This window comes from Sminthopsis crassicaudata, chromosome 2, assembly GCF_048593235.1.
Source record: "Sminthopsis crassicaudata isolate SCR6 chromosome 2, ASM4859323v1, whole genome shotgun sequence".
In the NCBI taxonomy this organism is placed as follows: Eukaryota; Metazoa; Chordata; class Mammalia; order Dasyuromorphia; family Dasyuridae; genus Sminthopsis; species Sminthopsis crassicaudata.
This window is the reverse complement of record NC_133618.1, coordinates 527,138,530-527,149,017: the sequence shown is the minus strand read 5'-3', so window position 1 is coordinate 527,149,017 and position 10,488 is coordinate 527,138,530. Positions and strand designations below refer to the sequence as shown.

Below are 10,488 nucleotides of genomic sequence, written 5' to 3'. Positions count from 1 at the left end.
GCCATAATATGTTTGAGATGATTTTATGTAAATGTGTTGAATTGGTATTACATAAAAATATTGTTCTACGTTTCTTGTTTTTGCTTTATCCTTCTCTGGTTTAGGTAATATCATATTTGTCTCATAAAAGGAGTTTTTTAGAATGTTTTCTTTCTCAATTTTTAAGTTGAATTTGTGTATGTTGGTTTTAATTGTTTTTAATTGTTTCTTAGAACTTTAAAAACATGTGGAGTGATTCATGAAATTATGTATCATTATTGCACAGAGGTCATGCTAATCTTTTCTATCCCATTCCATGTTTAATACTGAACTGCCTATATATGCTGAAGGGAATATAATCATATGTTTTTCATATTTTTGCTTTTGACTTCTCTCCTGCTTGATTTTGCTTCACTTCATTTTTTAAAGTTCCACATCTCTTTATCTCTTTTGCTTCTTTGGAGAAACTTAAATCTAGATTAATTTCCCTCCTATCTGCTACTGGAATATTTAAAAATCCACTTTGGGAGTTATAAACTTTTCTATATTTTCATTTCTAATTTTTTTTAAATGAACTATAGAATTTTCTGCTCTTTCCATGCTCTCTTGGGATTCCACAGGATTCTATGTTTCATTAGGAATTGGTTTGCTTTCTCTTAAATTAAAAAAATTAATGAGCTTTGCATTTTCTTTGCGGGATAAACATTCATCATTAGGCGGGCAGCTAAATAACACATTGAATAGAATGCTGGGCTTGGAATCAGGAAAAGTTATCTCTATTAAGCTATGTGACCCGGGAAAGTCGCTTAGCCTAGCTTGCCTCAGTTTACTCATCTGCAAAATGAGCTAGAGAAGAAAATAACAAACTACTTGAGTATCTTTGCTAAGAAAATCCAGAAAGAGTTGAATATGACTGACACAATTGAACAAAAACAACTCATTATTCTATTTAATTTTTAGGATCTTTTCTATTGGTTTATTTGCCAATACTAATTGCATTTACCTCCCAAGATTGTTATGAAGATGAAATGAGATAATATTAATAAAGCACTTTGCCATTCTCAAAGCATTATATAAGTTGTAGCTATTATCACCACCACTACCACCATCATGATTATTACTGTTATTATTATGATGTTCTGAAATTTTTTTTTTGGCATCTTTTACAAGTTTTTTTTCTTCTTCTGTCACTTTCAAGATCTTCTTCCTTTTCTGATTGACCCACTCTGAGAACTGGATCATAATGTTTCTTTAGCCTTTTCTTGTGTTGAGAGATTTAGGCTTTAATGGTCTTTAACCCTAAGAAGTTTCTGAAAGAATAAGACTAGCCTTATTTAGGTTTACTTTTCTTTTAGGCCTGGTATTATCAATATTGGCCCAGTTCCTCGCTTGTATTTCCTTTCTTTCTCTGAGATGAATCACTATCTGCTGATTTTTCAGATTCTGGACAATCTATGCAGCCTTGGTGGGAAGTGGAGTAAGGTAGGGTATCCCTAAACAAAGGAATCCTCCAGTCAGAAGGCAGCATTGCTCTCTGCACTCTGCACATAATTGATTTCCGCTGCTTGTTGGGGCTAGTGATATTGGGTAAAAGTTAAGTTATGCTGTCAAATTCTTTGCAGCAAGATGGGATCCTGATATGAGCCTTAGGTTCAAGGTACAGATGAAAAGTCAATTTGCATATCCTTGATGTCAGTATAAAAGCTAGTGAAATAGTGTTTCTGAGTGAGAATAATAATATCCTCTGATGTTATTTTAAAAGGATTTTACCTTTACATGATATTCTCTCTCTCTCTCTCTCTCTCTCTCTCTCTCTCTCTCTCTCTCTCTCTCTCTCTCTCTTTCTGTCTCTCTCTCTGTCTCTCTCTCTCTCTTTCTCTCTCTCTCTCTTTCTTTCTCTCTCTCCTCCCTCTCTCTCTCTCTCTCTTCCTCTCTCTCCCTCTCTCTCCCTCTCCTCCTGTCTCCTCTTTCTTCTCTCTCTGTCTTTCCCCTCTCTTTCCTTTTGTTTCTGTCTCTCTCTTCCTCTCCCCCCTTTATTTTATGGATTCATTTGAAGTTCTCCATTTAACACATAATTCTGACTGCAGAAAATTAAAATTTCTAGTTCATCATTTTGTTGGTACTGGGACCAAGAAGTCCTCTAAATTTTCAGAATTCTTTGACAATAATAATTTCCCAAATCCTTTTTTTTCCATATCTGAGTCACTTGTTCCATTGACATGACTTCATTATTGTTTAACTCTTAAATTTTCTTTCATTTGTTACATATTACTTTTTAAAATGTTTTTCCATTTCAAAATAATGACAAAAAGCTAATTTATACTACGATACTCTAAATGATATCTTTGTATCAAAAACTTTCATTTGCAATTCTTGGATATAGTAGCGAATCATTGATATTGGTTAGATAAATGCAGAGTATACAGTTTTTCTCCCATAGTTTCTAAGAAAATAATACTTTGTCAAAAATGTAGGAATTTTGGTCAGGAACAGCTTTTTGGAGCACACATTATGAATGAGTTGCTGATTTGCCTAAGAAGAAATTTCCACACTGTGAGTTCCTTAACACTGGTTAAATCACAGATTTATCTTCCATTCCTTTGAAAAATAATTAATTTTGTGGTTTTCTAAAAAAATTTTCTACAACTTCTTCTTCAAGATTGACTTCTTTAAATGATGTGGATTTTTATCTTGGATTTGATTTCCTAGTGGTTCCTGTTTTTTGTCATGGAATAAGAAAGCAGGATACTTTGTCCTACTGATTCTTTTGATATGTGAGTTTTTGAGGAACCTTTGGGGCAAAATTTGGACTTGTCATGAGAAATTTCAGTATGCAGAGGGAATGTTACATTTTTTATATAGATTTCTGAAGATGGGAGGATCTTACTCTTAATATAGAGACAAAACTGCACTTGCTTGAAAGGCCACTAATTATTTCTGATGAATCTAGAAATTACATAGTTATTTGAGAGTAATTTAATCAGGAAAACTTCAATGTAGCTTTTATTGATATAGATTTTTCTCTCCAATGATTTAGACCACAGTCCATCCACGCTTGCTCATTTTGTGAAGCTTTTGTTCATATTCTCACATGAGCTTGTCACAAGAAGTCTACCCAACATGTTGAAGGCCTTCCTTGTATTCTGTTTATGTTTTGTAGGATACCAAAACCATAAAAATCTGTAACATAAACCTTTTAAATAATAACTTTTTATTTTTTCCAAATACATGCAAAGATAGTTTTCAACATTCACAAAACTTTGTGTTCCAAATTTTTCTACCTTCCTTACCCCCTTTTCTTAAATAGTAAGCAATCCAAATAAGTTAGATATATGCAACTCTTCTAAACATATTTCCATATTCATCATTCTGTTCAAGAAAAATTAGGTCAAAAGAGAAAAAAAACATGAGAGAAAAAACTCAACCAAATAACTGCACAACAACAAAAAAAGTACTTGCTTTGTACTTTGTCCAAAAAAAGTTCTTATATTATGATTTGATTCACATTCACTCTCCATAGTTTTCTCTCTCTAGATGTGGATGGCTCTTTCCATCATAAATCTATTGGACATGCCTTGAATTATTCCATTGTTGAAAAGAGCCAAATCCCTCCCAGTTGATCATCACATAATTTTATTGTTGTTGTGTACAATGTTCTTTTGGTTCTACTTACTTCACTTAGTATCAGTTTGTAACATAAACTGCTTAATAATGAGAAGGAAATGCATTATAGGCATGAAGGATCATTTGTGAAAATATATAGGAATTGAAGATTGTCTGTTATGTGTGAAGGCTAGCAAGTAGATAGCTAGAATGGATCTAATAGTGCATGAAAGAGAATAATGTATAATAAGCCTGGAAAGGTAGGTTGGAGCCAAATGTTAATGGGATGTTTGACATACTCCTTCCTAATGTCAAACAGAGGATTTTATATTTGACCATGTGGGCAAAAAGGAGCCACTAGGGTTTCTTGAGCCTGACGGTGACCCAGGCAGATCTGTGCCATTGACATTGTCTATCTTTAAATGTAAGTTTAAACATAACATGACACAACACAACACCACACCACACAGCACAACACAACACTATCTTTTTCATATACTTTCTATGCAACCTCAGTACAAAGTGCATGATTTCATGAGTTATTTCTAAGAAACAGGAAATGCTATGAGGCTTGAAAGAATATGAAGATAAACTTTAGAAGTCAGTAGATGAAAGCATAACTTCTCTCTCTGTTGTTATGCACACTTGTATAATTTTCCATACCACTCCTACTCAATTTTTTGTCTTTCATTCTCAAAGAGAACCAAGACATCAGGGAGGGGATGCATGACAGGCAAGTGAATTGGATTTAAGTGAGGGAGGCTTGGGCATGGTCACCACCTCACTTTGCCCTCCAGAGCCATCTGCATCTGGCAGCCAGGTAGAGATCAGGAAGACTGGAGATGGCTCTGGATGAAATGGGAGACTTCGGCCTTTTTAAGTAAGATCTTCAACAGGTCTGAGTTTGACTGAGGCTGCACCCATTCAGTGATTAAGGGTAGGTAGCAATTGAGGCAAAGAATCTTTTTTACCTAGTTTCCCCTCCCCCCCAATTTAAATAAATAATGAATGAATGAATCTGGAAGGGGATCCTCAGAGTTATTATCCAAAGCAAAAATGATTCAATAAATTCAATAAACCTCAGTGGCTCCCTATCTTTTCTAGGATAAAATACAAAATGATCTCTTTGGCACTCAAAGTCCTTTATAACCTATTCTTCTCTTACCTTTCCACTTTCCTTATACCTCTTTGATTCATATTCTATGGTCCAGTGATACTATCCTCATGGTTGTTCCACAAACAAACCACTCTGGGTTCCACTCTGGGCATTTTTTTCTGGTTGTCTCCCATGCTTGAAATGCTCTCCCTCCTCAATTCTTCCTATTAACTTTCTTGGCTTCCTTTAAGTCCCAACTAAAATTCTATCTTTTAAAGAATCCTTACCCATCTCCTAAGTTTAGTGTCTTCTCTCTCAAATATTTTTATTTATCTTATGTTTAGCTTGCTTTGTATATATTTATTGCATATTATTTTTCTTATTAGATTGTAAACTCCTAAAAGTCAGGGACTATCTTTTGACTCTTTTTGTATCCTGAGCACTTAGCACAGTGCCAAGCATATAGTAAGTTCTTAATAAATGTTTATTAACGAGGTTTGGCAAAATCAAAATAAAACTTTCTATAAAGGAAAAGTTTCGAACCAGATTAAGATGGAAATTTTTATTAAATATCTGTACAAATTATTCTTCCTAACTCTTCTCATCCTTTAGAAAGAAAGAGCAGCATCTTCTCTTGACATAAGAAAGTTTTCAGTATTCACAACATAGAAGCTTGAAAGTAAAGCTTCCAGCCAATCTTATATTTTGCAGTTCAAAGTGAAGCTGTCTGGCTCACTTTCTTTAAGTAAATTACAATAAAACTAAGTGGAGAAAAGGAAACCATTTTGGAAAATTCCACAAAGCCTGACCTATACCTCAGGTTAGTCTTATTTATAAAGTATCCCAAGGGACCACAAAAATCACTCTCCATATGTCTTAAATAGATATCAAATTAAATAGTTAATGGGAAGAACAAGTCATTCTAGTGACTATATATATATATATATATATATATGTAAATCTCTCTCTCTCTCTCAATCTCTCTCTCTCAATCTCTCTCTCTCCCTCTCTCCCTCTCTCTCCTTCTCTCCCTCCCTCCCTTCCTTCTTCCCTTTCTCCTTCTCTTCTTTCCTCCTTTCCTTCCTTCCTTCCTTTCTCCTTTCCTTCTCTCCTTCCTTCCCTAACACTTTGTCCATTCCCTGGCATAATGGGTGCTTAATGCTTATTGAATGACTTACTTTTTTTTTCCATATACACTTAAACACCTTATAATATCAAGATCACATACAGAGTTTTTGTTTGATATAATACCACTGAAAAGAGATGGAAAGTAGATAGTCATGTGGTTACAAAAACTCTTAACTGAATGAACACATTTCTAAGAAAGGCCCAATGATGATACAACAGTAATTTGTTGGATTACCAGATAGCTGTTCCTGTCCATGGTTCTGATGTATAGCAGGCCAGGAAGGCACTGCTTATTGCCTTTGAAAGAACAACCTACACACATTTAGTAACAATGATTATTGGGTCTTTTGTATCTCATTCTGACTTAATTCCATGGGTCCTTTGACCCCACAATAGCCTTAGAAATGTAATAGTTGAAGAAAAGGGATCTTAAAAAGAAGTCCTTGAAATACAATTTGTTCTTGAGAAAATAACAACTGAAAAAGAAATGTAAACATACACATGCACACACACACATGCACTTCTACCCACCAACTACTGGTTTATCTGTTATCACTGGTTAAATGGTGTTGAGTTAAGGGAACCAATTTTTATTAGCTTTATATTTGTAGAAGAATATAAATGTACTATAGTAATTGTTAACAGGAAATCAAAGCAGAAACGTCTCCAAGGCCTATTCAAACTTCTGATCCTTGAAAGAAATTATGGATTCAGCAGAGGCTTTCTTTTGACAATGAGTGGGACTCAAAAGAACATCCTTGCTGCCTGACTTCTTTCATAGAGACAAATGACAGCTGTCAAAGGCAATACTTCTGTCTAAGGAAAATGTAAAGAAGAGAACCAACCTGCCAACTTGACACTGAAAAAATAGAATAAAATGAAGTCAGTGTCTTAAGGAGTTCTTAATTACTAAAGCAAAAATGACTTTGGACTGTTCAGTTAAGGCTATGTATATATGTGGGCAGAGCAAAAGCTCAGTATGAATTTATTTGATCAGATGACAGAACTTTTTGGCCTAAACTGAAACTAGGAATTGCATTTGAATGTGGGAGACTATTTATTGTTCACCTTATGGGCTCCAGTAAAATAATAATAGGAATAGGGCATTCTTTGAGGTAGAAAAGTACAAGCAAGGACATAAAGGTCTCTATCAAGTCAGCCTAAGAAATGACAGCCATATACAGAAGGTTAGGATAAAATACTGCTGCTGAGTGTGCAGGGAGAAAAGCTGTGCACATTTTTGGCTGACCTAGCTTGGGTAATTTGGATGGATATTAAGGACAATACAAGCAGGTGGGTGATCCTGCTGAGGTTATTGATAATGATGTTCTCTGTCTGCTGAATGAGATGATACATCTCCAGTGCAGTCATGAAAACTGGAGCAGGAAGCATTTGTATCAGTAAGAGAGCCACAGAGGACAGGGCAGAGATTACACAGGGACTTTGCAAACACAAAAAGTAATGGGTTATTTAGCAATGCTTTTCCATTTTTGAAGCCTTTCTGGATCTCCTAAATTGTTAATCCTTCTTTCTCTTTGAATTCCATATATTTATTTGATTGTATCTGTTGTGTCTTCCCAGTAGAATGAATATAAACTGCTTGAGGGCAGAACTGCTTTTGTTTTTATTCCCAGTACCTAGCACAAAGACTTGCCCATGATAGATCCTTAATAACAATATACTCTTGAATTATTTGCCATCCTACCCTGGGCTCCTTTCCATCCATATTTTAAACACTACCAATAAAATGCATGAATTCTTAGTTGTTTCTCTATTTAAAACATAGGAATATAAGTGGTTTTCATTACTTAGATAATACATTCAGGGCCATCTCCAGTCATCCTGATCTATATGTGGCCACTGGACCCAGGTGACTCAAGAGGAGAAAGTGAGGCAGGTGACCTTGCATAGCCCTCCTCTACTTAAATCCAATTCAAAAAGCATTCATGGCATCACATCCCTAATGTCATGTTCCTCTTTGAGAATGAAGAACAAACAACTGCTTGGGACTGAAAGCCTTGGAAAAGTTAAAATGAAAGAACTGAGGATGTTTTCTGAGGATGATCTGGGATTTTTCTATTATGACAAAGCCAAAAGCTGTTTTAGATACAAATCGAGGGGACAGCTAGGTGGCACAGTGGATAGAACACCAGCCCTGAATTCAGGAGGACCTGAGTTCAAATCGGGTCTCAGACACTTAACACTTCGTAGCTGTGTGACCCTGGGCAAGTCACTTAACCCCCCAGCCTCAGGGGAAAAAAAAGATACAAATCGAGTCAAGTTTGATCAAGGTTAAGGAAACAGCTGAAATTTAAAAATTCTCTCTCACACTACCAGTGACAGCATAATGCTATGGAATGATACCATGCCAACTTGGAAGGGAAGGCAAAGCTTGGTTGACATCTCATTATTGCCACTTAAAACCTTTAAGTTTATAGGCGTCTATGGAAATCACTCTTTTCTGACTCATTTTCCTCACTGTTAAAACAAGAGGGTTTTGGATTGATTGGCTTCTAAGGTTCTTTTACCACTAAATTTATATTCATATAATATAGCACCTTATGAACATTGGTGTTTTGTATTTTTTGGGGGGAATAGCAAGTGGGGAGCCACTTTATTTTTGGTGACTTTTTATTTAATATTTTATTTTTTCCAATTATAGGCAGAAATGATCTTTAACATTTTTAAATGAAAAATTGAATTCCAAATTCTCTTTCTTTTCCTCCTTGTACTCTCATGGAGAAAGCAAGCAATTTAATATAGATTATTCATGTGTAGTCATATAAAACATACATCCACATTAGCCATGTTGTAAAAGAAAACAGACCCTTCCCCAAAAGAAAAACCAAAAAAGATGTTTCTAAAAGTATTCTTTGATCTTTATTCAGATTCCATCAGTTCTTTCTCTGAAAAACCAATTTTTTTTATCATAAGATCTTCAAAATTGTCTTGGGTCTTTGTATTGCTGAGAATAGCTTAGTCATTCACAGTTGTTCATTGTACAATGTTGCTGTTACTGTGTATGTTCTTCTGGATTTTCTTCACTTTGCATGAGTTTATATAAGTCTTTCCAAGTTTTCCTGAATTCATCCTGCTAGTCATTTCTTTTTTTTTTTTTTAACCTGAGTGCTTCTCTGTCTTTCGTTTAAAAAGATATTTTATTTCCTTACCAATTAATGTAATAACAATTTAAAACCTTCATTTTTAAAACTTTTAAGTTCTAAATTTTATTCCTTTCTCCTTAAGACACTAAGCAATCTGAAATAGGTAACACATCTACAATCAGGTAAAACATTTCCATATTGGTCATTTTGTGGAAGAAAACTTGATTAAAAAAGGAGAAAGAATAAAAGAAAGAAAAAAAAGTGGAAAATAGTTTTGTGGAAAATATACAACTGAATGTGTATGTTATTCCCTCTTTGAGACAATTCTGATGAGAATAAGGTTCAAGTGCTCCCTTCTATCTCCCTCATCTTCCCGTTCATCATAAAAGTTCTTTTGAGCTTCTTTTATGTTAGATAATTTAGTATATTCCTCTTTCTCACCACTTAATTTTATTTATTTATTTTATCATTCCATCATATTAAGTCACCTGTGTCCTATCTTTGTATACTCCTTCTAACTGCCCTAATAATGATAAATCTCTTAGGAATTGCAAGTATCATCTTCCAATGTAGGAATGTAAACAGCTTAATGTTGATGAATCCCTTATGATTTGTCTTTTCTCTTTACCTTTTTATCTTTCTCTTGAATTTTATATTTTAAAATTAAAGCTTCTATTCAGCTTTGATATTTTCACCAGGAATGTTTAAAAGTCATCTATTTCATTAAATATTCAGTTTTTTTCCCTGAAGGATTATACTCAGGTTTTTTTTTTTTTTTCCCTAAGTGATTCTTGACTGTAACCCTAGCTCTTTTGGCCTCCAAAACATTATGTTCCAACTATTCTGATCTTTTAATGGAAAAGCTGCTAAATCTTCTATTATACTCATTGTTGCTTCAAGATAGTTGACTGCTTATAATATGTTTTTCCTTACCTGGGATCTCTGGAATTTGGCTATAATACTCATGGGGCATTTCATTTTGGGATCTCTTTTGGGGAGTGATTGGTGGATTCTTTCAAATTTCTATTTTACCCTCTGGTTCTAGAATATCAGAGAAGTTTTCTTTATTTCTTGAAAGATGTTGTGTAGGCTCTTTTTTTTTATCATGGCTTTCAGGTTGTCCAATAATTCTTATATGATCTTTCCTTTATCTATTTTTCAGGTCAGTTACTTTTCCAATGAGATATTTTACATTTTCTCATATTTTTTCATCCTTTTGATTTTGTTCTAATTATTTCTTATTGTTTCATGGAATCATTAGTTTTCACTAATCCACTTCTAATTTTTAAGGATTTTTTTCTTCAGTGAGTGTTTATGCCTCTTTTTTCCATTTAGCCACTTATACTTTTTAAAGGAATTCTTTCCTTCAGTCAATTTTATAATTCTTTTTTTCCATTTTGTCTATTCTGTTTTTTAAAATAACTTTTCTATTTAGTAGATTTTTGTGCCACTTTTATTATTGGGTTTATTTTATTTTTTAAATTTAATTTATGTATTATTTAATTAATTAATGCATTTTTTGTTCCTTCTTTACCAAGCTGTTGGCTCTTTTTTGAAAATTTTCTTGCATCAGTTATT

General features: G+C 34.0%; 1 non-coding gene across 1 annotated transcript; it reads right to left on the bottom strand.

Annotated features, from left to right (window-relative positions):
- Window positions 1-220: 220 nt before the first annotated feature.
- On the bottom strand, window positions 221-325 carry LOC141559206 (U6 spliceosomal RNA). The gene has a single exon (XR_012487278.1). It is a non-coding gene; the product is annotated as a U6 spliceosomal RNA (small nuclear RNA).
- Window positions 326-10,488: the final 10,163 nt, after the last annotated feature.